Here is a 23,575-nt window from a genome sequence, read left to right on the forward strand (position 1 = left end):
TGGTAGTATTTCTTTCTTCTTTTTAAACCCTCTAGGTTCAACTCAATCCTCATAATCTTCTTATCTGATTTCTCAGCTTCTTGCCTAAGCCCTTTTATTAAGTCTTTTATTCGAGGGTGAGGTCTTCCCAGAATATTGTTTATTTGGTGATTCCACCCCTCCACAGAATTGTTTGTTTTTTGTCTTCTGTTATAGTAGTTCCACGTTTCCACTGGAACTAGTGGATTTTGTAGCCAATGATCGGCAAAATAGTCAAAACATATCGTCAACATTTGGTCTTCGGGGGCGTTACTATGAATGTAGATCCACCCCTCGTCTACATCCTCAGGCGGCAGGAAGGCAAGTGCCGCACACATTGTAATTGTTTGTCGGACTTTCTGATTCGTTTTGTAGGCTTCAGTGAGGCTGACTTCCTGAACCTTTCGCCAGAGACTTTGACATAAATGGAAGAAGCATCCTTGCACTTTGATAGAAGGAAATACTTCTTTTATTGCTTTGATAGCGGCTGCCTCAAAGTCGACGTTTATTTCATTTGGGTTCCATTCTGGGATCTCATGTTTTACGATATTAAATAATCTAGCGTATGTTCCCGTGGTCTTATTAGGGAGAAGAGCAAAAATGACAGGTGTTATGTTTGTTTCCTCGCTGGTGCTTCCAAGATCAGCATGTATTGTATATAGCTGTGAAAACTGGCTGCTGCAACTTTTGAAAGTACCATCCATTAGAAATGTCCTATGCGCTTTGAGACATTCTCTTCCCTTTGCGCTTGAAAATACTAATATTCTTTCTCCATCCCTGTTGTCTGCAAGAAGAAATGTACTGCCATCGGTCATGTGTAGAGTGTCTTCATCTAAATTAATGTCGTTTGGATGTTTTGGCTCTTTATGGACTCCCTGGGCTTTATTTCGGTGCCTGTAGAGTGATGATTTTACACTGGAAAATTGAGGTACCCTGGTGATAAATTCATATCCTCTTTGCTGCAAGAATTCAAATTCTTCTGTGTAGACCTGTAACAAAAAATATTATCCTTACCTTCTTGTACCTAACTTATAGTAATAACCAATAGTACCAATATGTCTTAAGTACTCACTTACTCGGAACAAATATAATTTATAAACCGTTTCTATTAATGCTTGTTGTTTGAAAGGGGCTAACACCTAGGTCATCGGCTCAATTTCTGTTGAAACGACACAGATAACAGGCTGTTAGCTACAATGCACGAGTAGACACGCGCGCGATTTTTAACGGTCTTTAATTTCGTCTGCGGACTCTTCAAAAATAAAAACGAGTGAGTTGGCAGCGAGTTCAAGGGCAAGCAACTGGGTTCGAACCCCTCTGTCGGCAGCCCTGAAGATAGTTTTCCGTGGTTTCCCATTTTCAGACCAGGCAAATGCTGGGGCTTTACCCTAATTAAGGCCACAGCCGCTTCCTTCCCACTCCTAGTCCTTCCCTATTCTATCGTCGCCATAAAACCTATCTGTGTCGGTGCGACGTAACCAACTTGTAAAAGAAAATGTTTAACTTACCTGTGTAACTGATGTTCCATGCTCTTCGCGAACTCGTTTCTTGGCCTGGCTGACTGCTTTGTACACATCGAGGCTTGCTTCATCAGGTACACACTGGTGGACTGTTTCACTAAAAACACTGTTGTCACTTGCAGTTATCACTTTACCGGCACACGCGGATGACAGTCTTTTATAACAAAACCATACTGTTTCGCCCGACTTGTTCTCTCGTTGCTTGTAAAACCTATAACCATTGTACACTAAATTTATTTTATCCTTTTGTGAAGAAATGAATTGCATGTTGTGCACTGTTCGATGGCACCAAGCAAAATAACTGAATAAAGATCAGTGTTGCACTTGGGGAATTTGATCTTTGGTAGGATGATAATTCCTGTTAATTGTACATGGGAAATACCATTCTAAAAGTCGGTGGAAAAACATGGGTTGAAGGGAAGCGTGATTCATCCTGCGGTCATCGCAAGCACCTGCTGTCCGGAGTCGTGAATTTTTAGACTCATTAGAATGTTTACTTTAGTGACCAGTTTGTATTCGTGAGTTTTGGGACTCATTAGAATGTTTACTTTAGCGACCAGTTTGTGTTCGTGAGTTTTGAGACTATTTGTTACTAATTTTAGCCCGTGAGTTTTGGGACTCGTGAGTTTTGAGACATAACCTTTCTCACAGTGGTACTAATCACGGGTACTGGAAAACCCATACAGACCCCCCTTCTGTTGCTACTAATAACAAACATACTGTGTACCGAACATAGTGGTACTACTCGCAAGTAAACGCGACCTATAGTGTTCCCCATATAATGGTACTAATCACAAGTAGTTTCATGGTTCTAATACAATCATATCTTGGTCGCCCCTTTTAGTCGCCTCTTACGGCAGGCAGGGAATAGCTTGGGTGTACGAGTATTCTTCGTCTGCGCCACGAACCTACTATGCTGGCGTAGCAGGAGAAGATGTGATACTCCCACGTGGCGCGTCCCAGGTGGCGGATAGGGGGGTCGTCACGGGCTTGCCGGCGGACTTGAGGAAAACAAAATACCTCTCACGGACCGAACACACACCCCCTGTGGGTGGGGGGCGCAGACGAAGAATACAAATATGATATCCTCTGCCTGTCGTAAGAGGTGAGTAAAAGGGGCGACCAAGGGATGATTGGATTAAAACCATGTAACTACTTGTGATCAGTACCACCACGCGGGGAACACCATGGGTCACTATTACTTGCGCGTAGTACCACTATGTTAGGTACCAAATAGGTTTGTGATTAGTAGCACGCAGGAGCACCGCGTGCTCAGGTTTTTGCGGTACCTGTGATTAGAAGCACTATATGAGCGACACTAGCCTTCTGGCTTGCCTACGATTAGTACCCATTATATAAGGAACACTACGGGATAGTACGAGTCCCTTTGGTTAGTACACTTACGTGACGAAAACCATAGGTTTGTGTTGCCTGTAAATGGCGCCGCTATGTGCGTAACACCATAGGCCTGTGTTACATGTGCGAATTTCATAACCTGTCAGTCGTACCATAATGTGTGGAATACCGCGATTCTACGATACTTTTGATTAGTACCGCACCATGACAAATACCATGGTTCTACTTTCCAAGCGATAAGTACCATTATGAGAGGCCGATAACCTATATTTTGGACCCCTTTAGCTTGCAGGCATTGCCGATTCAGTACTGAGCTATAGAAGCAGTCCCTTGGTCAGTATTACTATTGTTTTCCGTCAGTTGCTGAGACTGAAGCATTGCGGGTCGGCTCCACTGATTGTTTTAAATTCATACCCATCCGTTCATTTTTTGTCCTCACGCCTTGAATTCTGGTCAGTGGAGGATTATGGATTTTATTTTTTCATTGCATTTCGTCTCATTTCGTACCATCAGGGGCCGATGACCTTGATGTTAGGCCCCTTAAAACAACAAGTATCATCATCAAGCATCATCATCTTCGTCTGCATCGCTCACCCGCACGTGGTAGACTGGAGGACGGAAGAAGAAATAAGAAGGGATTCGTCACTTTGAAAAATGAAGTAACGGACAAACAAAGGCAAGGGCCACGAAGGGAGTGAAAATATAAGACTCCCTAGGCCTCGAATGCTCTAATACCGTCGGGGTCGGAAAAGAACAAAGATTTGACAAAGGGAGGTCGGACAGAATAGATAAAAGTTAGAAGCCTGCCACAAGTAAGTGGAAGCAATGCCAGGACTCATCTAATTGCCCCGAGGTCGCCAACCCACGCTCCCAAGTTGAGAGCCCCTGAGGCCCGTTTTAGTCGCCTCTTACGACAGGCAGGGGATATCGCGGGTGTATTCTCCAGCTGCATCCCCCACCCACAGGGGGTTGGTAACGTTAAGGATCCACAGAAAGAAATGTAACACGCAAAGGAAGTACTGAACCCACTAGGGAACCGAAGACGCCGCCAGGCTTGGAATGAACCAGTTATCAGTCCCTTGGGGACTTTTATCGTTACCAACCCAGCACAGAATTAAGTAAGCTATTACACCCCGGCCCGTTTATCATCTCATACCACCGTCAGCGGATATTATTAATAAATTCGAAATCAAATCCAGAGAGGAGAAATGAAGGTGGAAGTTTTGATCTTTTAGAAAAATTAATGTGTCAGTTTAGGAAAGAGAAACGCCATGCACTTTTGAAATGAAAAGCACTGAAGATCAAATGTAGCGCAATATCGTTGAGGCAAGAAGAGAAAATATGTTGAGCAGTGGAGATCAAAGTGGAAAAATGAAATGTCGTATGGCTTTTAATGCCGGGATATCCCAGGAAGGGTTCGGCTCGCCAGGTGCAGGTCTTTCTATTTGACATCCGTAGGTGACCTGCGCGTCGTGATGAGGATGAAATGATGATGAAGACAACACATACACCCAGCCCCCGTGCCATTGGAATTAACCAATTAAGGTTAAAATCCCCGACCCGGCCGGGAATCGAACCCGGGACCCTCTGAACCGAAGGCCAGTATGCTGACCGTTCAGCCAACGAGTCGGACATCAAACTGGAAAGATGAGAGAAATGAGTCCGATGTAAGTAAATTTAAGCAGTACCGTAGACGCAAAAGGCTCCTATTTGCCAATTTCTTACCATCAGTGGAGAGTTTTAATCATAGTAGTTTGATGTTTCGTTGATACTATTTCTAATTCTTATTCCGTTAAGAATATCGGCGTTACATAGTGTAGAACACGTTTCAATTACCGTTATATATGAATATTTATATATAATTTATCACAGTTAATGGACTATTCGTTATCATGGTAGCAAAAAAAGGAATATGTGATCAAAAATGGGATTAAATAAAAGTTAAGTTATTACAGCGTGAGCTTTATCGGCCGTGATTGATGACGTTGAGTAGTATGCTTGAGAAGACACCGTATCCTCCTGTAATAACAGGTACAGGAATATGATCTTGATGAACAATGTAACCTGCAGTAGCCGGCAGCTTCCTACGCTGCCACAATCCTGTTATTATATATCCTGAATAAATCTCGTCTTGTCTGACCAAAGCCGTTGCATGATCTACTGGGTTATTGTTCAAAGGATGGTATTAGGGAAAATATAATCAAGATGTTAGTATGTTTTAAATAACCACAGAATGATCCAGAAGTCATCGTTTGACAGTACCCTTCTCGATGCACTGGAAGCTTTAAATATTTAGTCTGTGTGCTCAGCTAAAACAGCGGAAATCTTGGGAAAATGGTGTACACGTCGACATAGTGAATGGATTCCTTTATGATCTCATAACAACAACAACAACAACAACAACAACAACAACAATAATAATAATAATAATAATAATAATAATAATAATAATAATAATAATAATAATAATAATAATAAAACGAGTTCGAAAGCTGCGGTCGCTTAAGTGCGGCTAATATCCAGTATTCGGGAGATAGTGGGTTCAAACCCCACTGTCGACAGCCGTGAAGATGGTTTTCCGTGGTTTTGCATTTTCACACCAGGGACGATACCTTAATTAAGGCCACGGCCGCTTCCTTCCCATTCCTAGCCCTTTCCTGTCTCATCGTCGCCATGAGACCTATCTGTGTCGGTGCGACGTAAAGCAACTTGCATTATATATACTGTTAATGGTTTTTACGTCCCAATACCTACTGTTACAGTTTTCGGAGAAGCCGAAGTGTTGGAATTTAGCTCCGGAGGAGTTCGTTTAAGGGCCAGTAAATCTACCGACACGAGGCTGACGTATTTGAGCACCTTCAAATACTACCGGACTGAGCCAGGATCGGACATGCCAAGTTGGGGTCAGAAGACCAGCGCCTCAACCATATGAGCCACTCAGCCCGGCTCTCTCATAAAACACATGATATCAAGACTCTTAAGCAAGATCTTGATAATAACTGTTCAAGTCTATGACGCAGTGACCTGAATCAAGTTAGATGAAGTACTTCTTGGAAGATTTGAAAGAAACATTCCTCCAAAGATCTAGTCCGTGGCTCAGACGGCAGCGCACCGGCCTCTCACCACTGGATTCCGTGGTTCAAATCCCGGTCACTCTATGTGGGATTTGTGCTGTACAAAGCGGAGGCGGGACAGGTTTTACTTTCGGTACTCCGGTTTTCCCTGTCATCTGTCATTCCAGTAACACTCTCCAATATCATTTCATATGTCGGTCATTAATCATTGCCCAGAGGAGTGATACAGGCTTCGGCAGTCGGCACGGTTCCTATCCTCGCCGCTAGATGGAGAGCTTCATTCATTCCATTCCTGACCCGGCTGAATGGTTGGAAATGTGCTGTGCATTTTCATTTTCATCTATGGCGTCGTATTGGATAAAGAAAGATCGCGTTTAAGAACTAATGGAGAGCTGTATTAACTTATCACTAATCCTGATCTGGAGAAAACGTTAAAGATCAGTAGACATCCAGGTAATGAACTTGGGCCAGGTCGACATCACTCTACAGGAAGATCTGAACTTTGTTGAGAAGTGAGTGTTGAAGTGGTTACGACAAGAACAGAGATTCGAAACTGTAAAAGGAATTGCGACTAACCGAGTCGCGCAGCTGTGAGCTTGCGTTCGGGAGTTTGTGGATTCGAGCCCGCTGTCGGCAGCCCTGAAGATGGTTTTTCGTGATATCCCACTTTCACACAAGACAAATTCTGGGACTATATCTTAACTAAGGCCAGGGCCGTTTCCTTCCCACTCCTAGCCCTTTCCTGTCCCATCGTCACCATAAGATTTATCTGGGTCGGTACGACGTAAAGCAGATTGTAACCAAGTAGAAACCATAGTTACCATCCTACACTTCAATGATGATGATGATGATGACGCTAAGTCATCGGCCCGTAATGTTACGAAATGAGACGAAATGATATTAAAATTTAAATGTCCAAAACTCATCTACTGACCAGAATTCAAAACGTGATGATGAAGAACGAATGCATGAATTTGAATTTAAAATAATCAGCGGATCAAGCTCACAATATTGGAAGTTAGAAATAATTCCAAAACTAAACCACTGACTAGAATTTTTTTAAAAGAGACGATGAACAATTATTATAAATGTACCGGGCGGTACACCTCCACGCCGCGAATTCAAATATTGCGCCAGTTGAAACCTCTCTACAGGAGAAACTCTGAACTTTAAAATCTGGATTAAATCAAAGGTTTCTCGGAAGACGTCTCTACTGTAAATTTTGAAGTGTTCTGAACGATGTCTATTTTGATTTGTGTTTGTTTATTCCGTATCAAGAAGTGTGGACATTCTCTTCTAGATGGCACTACTTAAGAACTATAATTGTGCACCCTAGTGCGAAGTGAAGGAACTGTTTTTTTTTTTTTTTTTTTTTTTTTTGAAGAAATTTGGTATTCATAAGTTTGTTCTTTGTTAAATTTCTTTCAGTCATTTTTTGGGTTGGCAGTATAACCCTTCTCTTCCCGCTTGTTTTGAATTTAGCCAATCCCAAATTTCTCTAATTAATTTTTGACCAATAACGTATGTCTTCTCCGATATGGATATGTTGCTTTAAGCTATCCAATAAAGTTGAGGGGGGTGTGTGTACTCATTCTTGAAAGGTCTCGAATGTTCCCCGAGGATATACAAACTGCTGATTTTCTGGTCTCGGGGCCACTTCATCGACATCTTGCTTAGTGTGTGATTATATAGCAGGGGGCGGGAAGCGCCTCTTTCTTCGGGCAGCAGTTCATCTCCAAGGTAATGGCCGTTTAATAACTTTATTTCTTGCTAGCTCAGCAGTTTAACCCTCGGGGTAGGTTCGAAACTTTCCTCATGTAACCTATTTTTAAAAAGTAATAGACACTTGGTAAAATTTCGTCTCTTTAACTATAAATTGGGATAGAGAGTGCCTAACCCTCTCGAGCTCCCACTCATATTGTTTTGAGGTGACTACGTTTTCATAACCGTCTTTCTTCTCTTCGTAATGTAATAAAGTTTTCTTATCGTGTCACCTCCTTAGTATGGGATTAGCCCTTGCGTAAGCGGCCTAGTGCCAAGTAGGTTTCAAAAGTGTATTAGGAGTGCAAGCTTCGCCTCCATTCTATTTTGTATTATGGGCCAGTAACTTAACCTGATGTTTTATTTTCCTCATGTAAAGGCCCTGTAGGCTGGGTGTCAAATACCCCCGTTTCTTGGCGTGCCTTAAGGGCAGATAGAAATGAAGTTTGTTGTAGCCTTGGATAGGCTTGTAAAATTGAGAGCGGGTCTGCTCTTTCCCTCTTCACGTTGTAATTAGGAGCAAGTGCTCCTTGTACTTAGGGGTTTTCTGCCCTTTAACTATTGTGGTGGTGAGCTGAGAGCTCAGAAATTAATCTTGGGGCTCGAAGCCCAAATCTTGTAACTATTGTAATTTCTTAAATTATTTTCCTGCTACTTGGTACCTGTTAGTCTGTTGATTTTGAAAAGAAAATATAACCTTTGTTAAAGTTTTAAATTAACTTTAATTTCGTAAGTTGAGACCTATTCCACCCAGCACCTTCTTTCACCTCTGCAAATCCACAAAACATCGTAACAATAAACTTAAAACAATCAGTGGATTCGACCCGCAATGCCCCACCTTCCCAGAAACTATCTTAAAACAAAAGTATATACTGACCAAGCGACTGCTTCCAAAGCACGATGTGAAGCGATGATGCTTGTTGTCTAAAGGGGTTCAAAATCCTGGTCAACGGTCCCTCATAATGGTACTTATCGCTAGGAAAGTAAGAACCATGGTATTTCTCATGTAGCGGTATTAATCATGAGTAACGTATACCTACGGTTTCCCACACATAGTGGTACTACTCACAGGTAATGTAATACGCACAGGTAACGCAGACCTATGGTGTTTCTCACATTACGGTGCCACTCATACGCAACGCAAACCTATGATATTCCTCACATAGTGGTACTAATCACAGGGATTCGTACTATCCCGTGGTGTTCCTCACATAGTGCGTACCAATCACATGCAATGCAGATCTGCGGTGTCGCTCATAGAGTGTTACTAATCACAGGCAACCCCCAGACCCATAGTGTTTCTCTCAATGGTACCAATCACAGGCAACGTAAGCCCATGGTTTTACGCATATAGTGGTACTAATCACGGGTACTGTAAAATCCATACTGATTCCCCCTCTTTCGCTACTAATCACAAACCTATTGTGTAACTAACATAGTGGTACTACTCGCAAGTAAAGGCGACTCATGGTGTTCCCAGCGTGATGGTACTGATCACAAGTAATTTCATGGTTCTGATTCAGTCAACCGTTGGTCACCCCTTTTAGTCTCCTCTTACGAAAGGCAGGGGATACCGTGGGTGTATTTTTCTTCTGCGTGTAATCAGTCTTCACTTCGGCATCATATGCTGTGAATTTGATGTTGACTTTCAGGCTGTGATCTCTGAGGAATAAGTAATAACAAGTAGGAATGGCCGATGACCTAAACATCAGGCTTCGTAAAACATCAATCATCATCATCAAGATAAAGATGAAGAAGGAGAAGGAGAAGAATAAGAAGAGGAAGAAAAGAGGAGTATGAATATAATCCAGGACGTGCCTTCACCTGAATTTGATGGCTTTATGAGAGTGACGTGAAATTTATACAGACTTGTTAACACATTAACTAGTTAGATACGTTCATTTGATATGAATGATATGCAGCTTATTCATTTTGAAATGTGACTCTTCTTCAGGGCATGACGGAAGTTGCTCTCAACTAATTCTTGTTCATCAGGACACTGGAAGCAACAATTTAAAGTCTGCCTTTCCAATTAGATTTGACTGGCATTACTCTCTAGGGCTTCATATCACCACTATCATAATTGCCTTCTGCAACTCAACAAGTAATTATTATTCATGTGTTTCCTTCATGATATTTAGAAATCCAAGGGAGTTGTTGTTGTAACCGAGTGACGGTATAATTCTTTAATGAATAACAAAAACCATTCCGCTACGTTTTGGATATACTGTATATTATATAATGTAGCAATTAGATGATTTAATTTATTTTTAAGAAACTTACACCAGTATTACAGGACCAAAAGGTTAACATGCTTTATATATATCAGGAGTTGACAATTGTAAGACAGGGAGGTGGACAATTGAATCTCTCCCACTCGTTTGTATTCCAAGCACGTACCAAACTCAAACATCAAAAACAAACTAAATTACTTACTTTATTTCATAGAATTAAAAGAATTTAAGTAACGAGAGTGCAACCCTGTCCACGAATAATTATACACCGTCTTATTCAGACCTGGGATACTGGTGCTCTCTGAAGGCGTGAAGAATCCCTGTACTTCTCCCACTTTAGGTATGTCTCCTTCCGATGAGAAGAACTGCATTTAGAAATAGTAGAAATTGAGGAGTCTGAGGTACGCCTATGTCAAATCTAACCTTGTCATGGTTATAAATCATGATGTCTGACACTTGAACATTCTTGGAACCATACAGTGACTACGAATATTTCCCTTTTGTGACCTGGTCTAGTCTGAAATATATTTCTGATTACCCCCAGAAGAACACAATTTATAAAACACATATGACGATTACAACTGGGCCTGTCAATTCCCATCATCTAGTACCAGGCTTCTCGTTTTATCTTTACACTCTCATGTCGTTTTTTTACATTTCATTCTTTCAGGCCCCGACAGTACAATAATTAGGTCCATGTGTTTCTCGGGATTCGTTGATTTTCTGGACCCTCCCGTGAACTCGATGTCTTTGTTCTATTTTGTGAGGCCGAGCAAGTTGGCCGTGCGCTTAGGGTCGCGTAACTATAGGCTTGCATTCGAGAGACGGTAGGTTCGAAACCCACGGTCGACAGGTGGTGGTGATTATTGTTTACAGAAGAAGTACAACTAGACAATCGTTCTCTCTACAATACTAATCAAAGATAAATTTTGAAGGAATCTGACACTTCGAAAAATGAAGATATCGGCCAAAGAAAGTCAAGGGCCACGAAGGGCGTGGAGGATTCACAAACCTAATACCGTCGGGGTCGGAAAAGAACAAGAATTGACCAAGGCAGGTCGGACAGGATAGACGAAAGTGATGAGCCGGACGCAAGGAAGTAGAAACAAATCAAGGACTCAGCTATAGGACCCATGGTCAAAACATTATTTCCAAACCAGTAACGTATATCCTTCATCTACGTTTTAGAAAAGTTATTAAACTATTTACTCAAATGTTGGATTTTATTTTGATTGTCTTTTAAGCACAATGGGTGGGGGAATCAAACTAAGAATACACCCACGGTATCCCCTGCCTGTCGTAAGAGGCGACTAAAAGGGGTGACCAAGGGATTATGGAATTGGAACCATGAGATTACTTGTGAGTAGTACCATTATGTGAGGAGCAACATGGGTCTGGGCGTTGCCTGTCATTAATACCATCGTGTGCATCCCACCGAAGCGGAGGAGCGAGCGCGCGGAAGAACGTGCCGTGCACTGCGCTAAACCTTGTTCGTTCCCCTGTATTCAGAATGGGTCTGCGTTACCTATGAGTAGTACCACTATATGAGGAACACCATGAGTCTACGTTACCTGTCATTAGTACCACTATGTGAGGAACACCATGAGTATACGTTACCTGTCATTAGTAGCACTATATGAGGAACACCATGAGTCTACGTTACCTGTCATTAGTACCACTATGTGAGGAACACCATGAGTCTACTTACTTGTCATTATTTACCAAGCTCGATAGCTGCAGTCGCTTAAGTGCGGCCAGTATCCAGTATTCGGGAGATAGTAGGTTCGAACCCCACTGTCGGCAGCCCTGAAAATGGTTTTCCCTGGTTTCCCATTTTCACACCTGGCAAATGCTGGGGCTGTACCTTAATTAAGGCCACGGCCGCTTCCTTCCCACTCCTAGCCCTTCCCTGTCCCATCGTCGCCATAAAACCTATCTGTGTCGGTGCGACGCAAAGCAACTAGCAAACTTGTCATTAGTACCACTATGTGAGGAACACCCTGAGTCTACGTTACCTGTCATTAGTACCACTATGTGAGGAACACCATGAGTCTACGTTACCTGTCATTAGTACCACTATGTGAGGAACACCATAGGTTTACCATATCTGTTAAACCCCCTGTGGATGGGAGGGGTTGAACACATCCACAGGTAATTTCTGCCTGTCGTAGAAGGCGTCTAAAAGGGTCATGTGGATTAATATTAAATTTTAAATTGTCTTTACATGTCGTACCATTAGGGGCCGATGAGCTAGATGTTAGGCCCGTTTCCACGAACCTGCTACGCAGGCGTAGCAGGGGGAGAGGTGATACTCCCACGTGGCGCGTCCCAGGTGGCGGATAGGGGGGTCCTAACCGGCTTGCCGGCGGACTTGAGGGAAATAAAATACCTCTCGCGGACCAAACACACACCCCCTGTGGGTGGGGGAGGCAGACTAATAATACACCCACGGTATCCCCTGCCTGTCGTGAGAGGCGACTAAAAGGGGCGACCAAGGGATGGTTGTATTCGAACCATGCAACTACATGTGATTAGTACCACCACGCGGAGAATACCCAGGGTCGCTTTTACTTGTGCGTAGTACCACTATATTAGGTACGAAATAGGTTTGTGATTAGTAGCACACAGGAGCACCGCGCGGTCGGCTTTTGCAGTACCTGTGATTAGTACCACCATATGAGCGGGACCATGGGATGATAGCTACCATGGACCTGCCTTACCTGTGATTAGTACCCACTATATGAGGAACACCACGGGATAGGGAGAGGTCCCTGTGGTTAGTACTCTTACGTGATGAACATCATAGGTTTGCGTTGCCTGTGAATGGCGCCGCAGAGTGAGAAAAACATAGGTCTCTATTAATGTCGAATTTCATAAGCTTTGAGTAGTACAATAATGTGTGGAATACCGCAAGTCTCTGCTACCATTGATTAGTACCGCAACAGGACAGATACCATGGTTCTACATTACTAGCGATAAGTACCATTCTGAGGGGCCTTTGACTTGTATTTTGGACCCATTTAGACACCAAGCATCCTCGATTTGCCTTGGAAGTGGTCCCTTGGTCAGTAATACTATTAACTATGATAGTTTTTTTGAGTCGGATCCACTGATTGTTTTAAATTCATGTTCATTCATTCATTCATTCATTCATTCATTCGTTCATTCATTCATCATGGCATTTTTTATTTTGGTCAGTGGATAATTTTGAACTTTTACTTTGTCGTTTCATTTCGTACCATTAGGGGCCGATGACCTCGATGTTAGGCCCCTTTAAACAACAAGCATCATCATCATAGGCCCGTTTAAACAACAAGCATCATCATCATCATCATCATCATCATCATCATCATCATCATCATCATCATCAACAACAACATCATCATCCAAGTGAGGTCGGACAGGATAGATGAAAGGGAGCAGCCTGACACAAGTAAGTGGATGCAATGCCTGGACTCAGTTCAGGGTCTCATGGTCGCCAACCCACGCTCCCTATTTCTTTTTTTTTTTTTTGCTTAACGTCACACATACGTAAGCCTTATGGCGACGATGGAATAGGAAACGCCTAGGAAGTGGAAGGAAACAGCCGTGGCCTTAATTAAGGTACAGCCCCGGCATTTGCCTGGTGTGAAAATGGGAAACCACGGAAAACCATCTTCAGGGCTACCGACAGTGGAGCTCGAACCCACTATCTCCCGATTACTGGATACTAGCCGCACTTAAGCGAATGCAGCTATCAAGCTCGGTCCGCTCCCAAGTTGAGAACCCCTTGGGCCCTTTCAGTCGCCTCTTACGACAGGCAGGGAATACCGTGGGTGTTATTCTACTTCCCCACTCACAGGGTGTTGCATATCGATGGGGGATGAACTTGTTCTAAACCGGCGTCCAGAATATCAAATTCATCTCGCCGATCCCGAATATTACGGATTCGACACTAATATAGGTCGTTTTCGATTGTTTGTATATGTCACCCGTTCTCCTGAGGGTGCGACTGTTGTCGTACCCCATAATATTTTTTTCAGATAGTACGTCATATGTGCCCGAAGTTTGATTCAGTACTGTTTTGGAACGTACACATCCATAATCTCGGTCATTTTGAACATATTTTCTCATCCCCTTTTCACCCCCATGCGGATGTGGGCTGAACTTTGACCTAAACGGCACCCGGAGTGCCACTATTCATCTCAGCGACCCCAAAAATTACGATTTTGACTCTTATATTGGTCGTTTTCGATTCTTACATGTCATCACTTCTCCACCCCCGCTCCTAGGAGTGCTAGGAGTGTCCTACCTTCACAGTAACTTTTTCCAGATAGAAAGTCATGTGTGTTAAATTTGGTTGAAAGCTATGCTGGAACATACACACATACATCCATAATCTCTGTTTATTTTTTTATTTTTTTATTTTTTACCCCTTTTCATCCCCATGCTGTTGGAGGCTGAACTTCGACTTAAATGACGCTCGGCGTGTCATTGTTCATCTCAGTGACCCTGAAAACTATGGATTATACTACTTCATATTATTGTTACCTGTCAGTCCCTCCCCCACACTCGTAGGAGTGTCTCACCCCCACATTTTTTTTCAGATAGTAAGTAATACGTGCCAAGTTTTGTTGAAATCGGTCCAGTGTTTTAAGAGGAGATTGGAACAAACCCACGTACTTTCATACTACATACATAAACACAATGAATTTTATTTATCGTAAGATTAAGATTGATAGATAGATTATATATCCAAGAAATGGCTTGATATTAATAACAAGTGCATCAGCCAGGGATTTCTTCGCTATTTCGCAATAAACGAGATACTGGCATGTCGTGGATTTAAGAGCCGGTTTACGAGATATAGAAAGAAAGAAAGAATCTAGCGAGTTCAAAACATGGTTTCTTGGTGTAAACAACTGTGAATTATAGGTAATTACGTTTCCCTTCCTCCTGTTCAGTATGCTTTTCGAGGATTTATATCCGATGGGTGATTCGATGTTTACTGCATGTACGTTCCTCGTTTAAATCGTTAAAGAAAGGTATTCTATGAATGCATTGCACAATATACGAAATATATCACTGTAGCTCGGTACAGTCAACCCAGTATCAGGAGATTTTAGCTTCTCAGCTCCGCTTCAGGAGGTCGTAATATAAATTACTCTACAGTTGCTCAAAAAAAAAAAAAGAATGAGCACATGGTACTGTGTGTTCCACAGATTTCATTCTTATCAGACTTAATTTTCATTATAAAAATACATTTCTCTTCACATGTAGGTAGAAACCCAAGGATATGCACAACACATACTTTATCATCAATTGTTTTAGCATATGTGTACCTGCAATGATTTTGTTTTTGTGGGTGATTGTACAATTCGGGACATGTTTATAGCGTGCACAAATAGAGAGGTCATGTTCATTCCACATTTATAAGTTAGTGTCTTAAAATGGAAAGATCCGAAGCACTATCACGGATAGATTGTAACCGTACAGATTCCATTCAGTATTTATTATTATTATTATTATTATTATTATTATTATTATTATTATTATTAACCCGATTCATGAGATTTTATATTCTGTTTCTCATCATTTAGACTGTATAATTAGGTATCACGGATATTATTGTATTTAATCATAGGTTAAGTGAATTTTGTTTGCAATTATTCTGAATTGTAATAAGTGAGGTTTGTTGGTTTTAAATAGTCATGCTGTGGCTTGTAACTCTGGCCAGATGAGCTGGCAGAGTATTTTGCAATAGAGGCTAAGTTTAACTGAGAATGTAATGTGCAAGTAAGTTTCCCGGTGACTCATGCAGCATAGTCATCTGCAATCCGCTTGGGCACGCTTAGACGACACATGACTGATGACATCAGTGCGTGGGCACGTGATTGCGACCAAGTGTCTGTATTCGCCAGCTACTGTATGTTGAGGTGGAAGGGATGACCCGAGAGTAGGGAAACGAGTCGTCATCGCGAAGTTATAAAAGTCCAGGCAACGGTGGTGAGAGGTATCAGATCAATCATATCATATATATCAAATGGATCAAATGGAAGAAGTGAAGGAAGAGTGATGGTCAGTGGTTTTAGAGTAGTGGTCAGAGCTAAGAGTTGTGTTTGAAGAGGTTTCGGAATCATCGAGGAGGTCTACAAGTGGTAGTTGGATCCGAGCAGAGACTGGTACTATGCTGATAGTGAAACATCATTTACTTGTGAGGATGGACTTCACAAGGGGTTTCAATAATATTTTCAAATTTCTTACGATCTATTGAGTGGACGTAACTACATTGGAGCTTCCCACACGCGTACGTGGTATGTAGGTCAACTCATGGTTACATAAGAAGATAACAGACGGCTCCCGACTTCAGCTCATAGGTTTTCCAGGAATTTCAAGTTCAACAGCGGTGTATGCAGACATCAGGTAATTAAAGTATCAGACATGTTTTGCAGTAATAACATGAAGAAGAATGTAATCAGCGGCGATATCACATTTCACTTCAAGTTCATGCCAGTAGCTTCTTTTGTTTAGATTAAATTTTCTTTTTAAATGTCACCGCAAATCTCACAGTACTCTATATATTTTTGTTAAATTAAAAGACGTCAATGCTTGGTCATTGTGACGTAAATTATAGTCATAAACTCGGATTTATTTTAATTATAATAAGTGATTCTATTTCCAAGTGCAATCCTCAATTGTGGAAATGCAACCGTAATCTAATATTGTCCTGACCCATATCCCTGTATATTGCCAGATGTGTGAGTTTATCACCTCACGCCTTGAGATAATTGAAATATGAGGTATGCTCTACCGAATTTTGTTGTTTTTTCTTTAAAAAAAAGCAACTGGCGCTCAAACAAATGTTATTTATATTGTGTGGAAGATATGAAGGTATAAGAATAGTGGTTGGAGTAGCCACAAGATGGCTGCATCGCTACTGTTTATGTAAATCGCCGTATAGCACCGCATTCCAGGCGACAGGATCCTGACAAGAATAAGAACAGAATAGAATACTCTCGTCTCCCAGTTCCGGATCGCCTGAAACTGGGAAGAGAGCATTCGTGTATTGCAATTCATTAAGTTTGATACATGACTTATATTTCCTTTTCACAGTTATTTGACTATTACTATATTAAATATAATTTAATTTGTCCTAGACGTTAACAATATTATATAGTCTAGGACAACATACATCTTCCCCTTTCTTAGCTTTTTAATACAACAATTACTATATTACTACATTTAATATTAATTAAACCTATTAGTGGTGCTAACTCATTAATTATAATATAAACTAGCTACCTAATACTACTGTCCGGCCGCGCCATCACACCTGGTGAGAGAAAGGCCACCTTCCCTGTGATGGCACGACCGGCCCTACCCATGGGGCCCAAACGAGGACCCCCCGGTACCTCTACCAGATGACAGTGCAGCTCTCTCACCATTCCATTTGCGGCCGGCCACTTGGGGCTGGAACCGCTCTCGTCCTGTTCCCCGCCTCTCTCATTCCTCATCCCACATATATCTTCATCCTTCTTTGGGGTGGGCCCGTCCCACCCCATCCTGTTACGGGCATGCCTTCCTCTCCTTTATCCATTTCCTATGCATAAATAGTGAGAAAGCAGCTCATGCAGGATCCTGACAACTCGCTGCATTAGTTTACAATGTAAGTGCTTCTTCTTCTTCCCCACGAACATGCTACGCAGGCGTAGCAGGGGGAGAGGTAATACTCCCACGTGGCGCGTCCAGGTGGCGGATAGGGGGGTCCTAACCGGCTTGCCGGCGGACTTGAGGGAAATAAAATACCTCTCACGGACCAAACACACACCCCCTGTGGGTGGGGGAGGCAGACGAATAATACACCCACGGTATCCCCTGCCTGTCATGAGAGGTGACTAAAAGGGGCGACCAAGGGTTGATTGTATTAGAACCATGAAACTACTTGTGATTAGTACGACCACGCGGGGAACACCAAGGGTTGCTTTTACTTGTGCGTAGTACCACTACATTAGGTACGAAATTGGTTTGTGATTAGTAGCACACAGGAGCACCGCGCGGTCGGCTTTTGCAGTACCTGTGATTAGTACCACCATATGAGCAGGACCATGGGATGATAGCTACCATGGTTCTGCCTTGCCTATGATTAGTACCCACTATATGAAGAACACCACGGGATAGGGAGAGGTCGCTGTGGTTAGTGCTCTTCAGTGATGAACACCATAGGTTTGTGTTGCCTGTAAATGGCGCCGCAAAGTGAGAAAAACATAGGTCTGTATTATATGTCGAATTTCATAAGCTCTGAGCAGTACAATATTGTGTGGAATGCCGCAAGTCTCTGCTACTTTTGATTAGTACCGCAACAGAACAAATACCATGGTTCTATTTTGTTAGCGATCAGTACCGTTATGAGGGGCCGATAACTTCGATTTAGGACCCCCTTTTGACTGCACGCATAATCGATTCAGTGTTATGCTATAGCAGTACTCCCTTGGTCAGTAATACGATATTGTCACGTCTGTTTATGTGAATATGAGACATTGCGGTTCGCAACCACTGATTGTTTTAAATTCATGTCCATCCATTCATTCTTCGTTCTCACGTTTTTGAATTCTGGTCAGTGGAGAATTTAAGACTTTTAATATGTCATTCCATTTCGTACCAGTAGGGGCCGATGACCTAGATGTTAGGCCCTTTAAACAAAAATTATCAATCATCAATATCTTCTTCTTCCACTTGTGGTCGGCACTACAAGTGCCGGTTGTCCTAGAATATATAACACTGTTAACGTACAGGACAAAAAAAAAACATTCAAATCTACAATTTATACCTCATAAGTAAACAGTGACTAGGTAATTGCAATAAATAATTGCCCTCTCCCCAGTTTCACACTACATGTGTATTTGGCTTAGTCTTACGGCGAGATGCCCTTCCTTACGCCAACCGTACAGGGAGAGATGTATTAACTACCGCCTATTTCTGCGGTGGTTGGCATTTTAGTGTGGTGTGTTGTATCCAAAGAGATGTGTATTAAAATAAAACACAACTATCCACCCACAAGCCAGAGGATCCCCCCGTGCGGGGGTGGGGGTAGAATAATATCCACAGTATCCCTGGTGATTCATTAAATACAGAATATGACATGACACATACAGTATTTGACAAAACGTGGGCAGTATTTTAATTGAGGATAGACGCGGGAGGACGACGTATCTTGAAATATTTTGATTTTTAATCCTGTTTCACTGCACGTATGAAAATGATGCCTCTAAGTCATTAAAGGTGGTGATGATTATTTTCAGAGGAAGTGCAACTAGGTAACCATCCTCTATATAACACTAATCAGAGAGAAAAAAATGGAAGGGATCCGAAAATACAAAAATGCAGGTATCGGCCAAAGAAAGGCAAGGACCACGAAGGTAGTTTAAATGAAAGAATCCCTAGGCCTCGAGTGCTCTAATACCGTCGGGGTCGGAAAAGAACATGAGTTGATTAAGGGAGGTCTGATAGGATAAATGAAAGAGAAGCCTGGCACAAGTAAATGGAAGCAATGCCAGGACTCAACTAAGAGTCCCGTGATCGCCAACCTACGCTCCGAAGTTCAGAGCACCGGGGGACTTTTCCAGCCAGAGCACTAGATATAAGAACAATAGGGGTTGCCTGGCTTCGATGATAAATTCGTGGTCGATTCAACAGGAAAGATTTCAGTTAGAAGTCGGAAAATATAGAAACGAGATGGCCACATCTTGAACATGGCACGTGACAATGTGGTTCACTCATCCTACGCCAAAATTAGTACCAGGTTAATTTCTGGGGTCAAAGATAGTCGGCCACGGACGTGCTCCTACTTTGTGCCTAGGTTACAGGTAGAGGAAGCCTTTATCATCCACTCCTCCAAAGGCCTTCATTGCCTGTACGTAGATGGCTTTGGTTTTTTCTTTATTTGTAAGAACAGTTGCAATTATCTTCAGTTATAGAAGAAATCTGTCCCATCAACGAACCTACTACGGTGGCGTAGCAGGGGTAGAGGTGAAACTCCCAAGTAGCGCATACTAGGTGGCGGATAGGGGGGTCCTAACCGGCTTGCCGGCGGACTTCAGGGAAATAAAATACCTCTCGCGGACCAAACACACTACCCCCTGCGGGTGGGGGACGCATATGTAGAATACACCTGCGGTATCCCCTGCCTGTCGTAAGAGACGACAAAAAGGGGCGACCTTGGCGCGGACATGGATTGCGGTTTGGTATAATGTGATGGACCTCCTGTGGATGGGAGAGGCTGAATACATCCATAGGTAATCCCTGCCTGCCGTAGAAGGCGACTTAAAGGGTCATGTGGCCATGGTCCCCTCTTTATTTTTTATTATTTTTCCGAAGGTCAGATGTAGATCATTTCAAAATTTGGATGTGCGTGCTGCCCGGAGATGGGCCTCTTACATGTGCGATTACGCCCAAAAGGCCGCAACTGTCCACCCAGGACCATTGCGTGGTGGGAGCGCCATGTACCTTGGCAGTAGTATCCGCCTGACAACACAGGTCCCCGCACAGCCGAATGCCAGAAGGACATATTATTATTAATTATTTTTAATTTTTTCTCTATATTTAGTGCTCTGTACACGCTATGGGGTAAATGCTATTGCGGGTGACTGGAGGAAGGAAGTCTTAGTGCTCATTGCCTCAGTCATCCCGTATTAGGCATCGTCCAATTTCGGACCCCGGGCAATACCTGCTATGAACAGGTGGGTATTGCCTTGGCTGCTTGCTTCGGCTACAGAGACCCCTGATCGGAGTGGGTGGCATTCGGGGAGGAAGCTATCGGGCATGGCTTCCAAACGAAGTCGGCTCTCTCAAGGTGGTCACCCACCTAAGTCTTTAACTTTTGCTTCCCTGAGAGGTTCAACTCCCTGGGAACATGCGCAGCGTGAAGGAATGGAATCCAGCTTCCCTAGGTTTCTGGTCACTACCAGAACCGATGGGCACGATTTTACGCTGGTGAAGTCGATCCTTTTTAGTAGGCACATCGAAGGCGTCTATGGCGAACTGGAGGAACTTAAGAAAATGCGCAACGGAAATTTGCTTCTAAAGACTCGAACAGCACTGCAAGCTGATCAGTTGCTTAAGTGCGAGCACTTTGGCGAAATCCTCGTCAAAGTGGAGGAGCACAAGTCCTTGAACCTGGTTCGCGGAGTCATCTTTCACCGCGACCATATTTTGAACACTGACGACGAGTTGATGGAAGACATAAAGAACCGTGGCGTGACACACGTCCGGCGCATTACGCGCAAGGTCAGCGGTGAAGACGTTGCCACTGGTGACTTCATTGTCTCTTTCAAGTTGTCAGTGTTACCAGAAAAGTCAAGGTAACAACTAACCGTTGCGATGTGAGGCCGTACATCCCGCCTCCTATGCGATGCTATCAATGCCAGCGATTCGGACATATGGTATTTCGCTGTTCGAATCAGGCTGTATGTGGTACATGTGGACGAGTAGCTCACGGCGCGGAGGAGTGCACAACTCCATACAAGTGCACTAACTGCTCCGGTTTTCATTCTCCTCGGGATCGGAATTGTCCGACATACCTGAGTGAGAAGAAGATCCAGCAGATCAAGACCCTGGATGGTCTTTCCTACCAGGAAGCGCGCCGTAAGTTTAATTCTACAAATACACCTGCCCGCACACTCGACTATAGCTTGATAGCTCAGAGTCTTCCAGGTTCGTCATTTACAACCTCGATACCTGTCCAGACCGCTGCGCCCAAGGCGACTGTTGCTGCTCCCAGCAACGTCGCAAAGAGTCAAAGCTCGAGGGGGCGTGGGGACCACCCCACCTTCGACCAACCAGAAGTCTGTGCAGGCTGGCAGTTCCCAGCCGGCACAGCAAGGGGGGAAGACTAAGTCCCCCCCCCTCCCAAGGACGTCGACGAAAGTCGTGCCCCAGCCGGCGGAGGCGGCATCGTCGACCAGGGCTGGGAAACCATCTCCCAGCCCGTCTAAACTCGAAAAGAAGGGTAAGAAGAGCGTCCGTGCTGAGCGCTCTCGGACTTCCCCTGTGAAGGAGAAGTCATGCCCCCCTCCTGTCGCGCTGTCCTCTACATCTACGGATGTAGATGTAGATAGTGTTTAGGTTGCGAGCATTTTGTTGCTCATAATTTAACACTCCTTTTATAGTCCACACTATGGCACAGTTACAGTGGAATTGTAACGGTTATGATAGGCATCTTGCTGAGTTACGTCAGCTTATTAGTGAGTACGCAGCGAGTATAGTCTGTATTCAGGGGACCAATTTCAGACCTGATCATCATACGGTCTTGAGGAGTTTCAAACGATACTCGACAGAACGATATTATGCTCACGGGGTTTCCGGTGGCGTTGGTATTTTTGTACGTTCTGATGGCTACAGCGAAGAGGTTCCATTAAGAACCCTTCTTGAGGCTGTAGCTGTTCGCGTCTCACTGCCTGTCATAGCAACAGTGTGTAATGTTTATTTTCCACCAGGGCAGCATCTTAACATAAACGATGTCGCTGATCTTATAGATCAGCTTCCACCTCCCTTCCTCTTATTGGGAGATTTTAACGCCTATCTTCCCATATGGGGCTCTGAGACGCATTGCCCCCGGGGAAGAGAGCTGGAAACATTAGTGACAGAGCTGGATTTATGTCTTTTGAACACAGGGGAACCAACTCACCTTAGTGTACGTTATGGCACATATTCTCGGATAGACGTAAGTCTATGCAGCTAAACGTTGGTTCCACTGCTTCGGTGGAATACACACGATGATCTCTGTGACAGTGACAATTTTCCCATCATCCTTACTTTGTTGAAACATAAATCCGTCGAGGCTCCCCCTCGATGGATTCTTAAACATGATGATCGGCGAAAGTACACATCCCTAGCTGTCTTTTCTGACGATACCAGGCGGACCGTCGGCGAGGAGATAACACGTCACCCAAGTTATTCTTGCGGCTGCCGAGGAGTCCATTCCGCTCTTCTCCGGGAATCCTCGCCGAAAACTCGTTCCTTGGTGGAACGATGAAATAGCAGCAGCCATCAAAGAACGCCGTCGCGCTCATAAGCGCTACCGTGGCCAACTTGTTAACATTTAAGAAACTGCGCGATAAGGCGCGAGTTCTTATTCGACAAAGTAAGAAGGCTTCATGGGAGAGATATGTGTCGTCTATGACGTCACATACTCCATCATCTCAAGTGTGGACTAAGCTTTGACGAATTTCGTGTATCCAAGGATCATCTCCTGTACCGGGAATTTCCATTGCAGGCAGTGTCGCCACTGACCCTCTCGCGATTGCTAACCATCTAGCGAGTCATTTCGCGTATGTATCTGGCTCCGGGAATTACCATCCTGATTTCCTCGCTCTGAAGCGGGCCGATGACCTTCGATGATAGGCCCCTTAAAAACAAGCATCATCATCATAATCAGCTCTGAAGCGGGAGGCAGAACGTCATCACCTTTGTTTTGCCACCCAAGCTTCAGAGGACTACAACGTGCCCTTTACGGAGTGGGAACACCGCAGCACCTTAGATGTTGAAACACCTTTGTGATGATAGTTTACTATATCTCCTTCGTGTGTTCAACCGGATCAGGATAGAGGGTGATTTTCCGTCTCAGTGGCGATAGGGC

The sequence above is a fragment of the Anabrus simplex genome, chromosome 4 (assembly GCF_040414725.1).
Source record: "Anabrus simplex isolate iqAnaSimp1 chromosome 4, ASM4041472v1, whole genome shotgun sequence".
In the NCBI taxonomy this organism is placed as follows: Eukaryota; Metazoa; Arthropoda; class Insecta; order Orthoptera; family Tettigoniidae; genus Anabrus; species Anabrus simplex.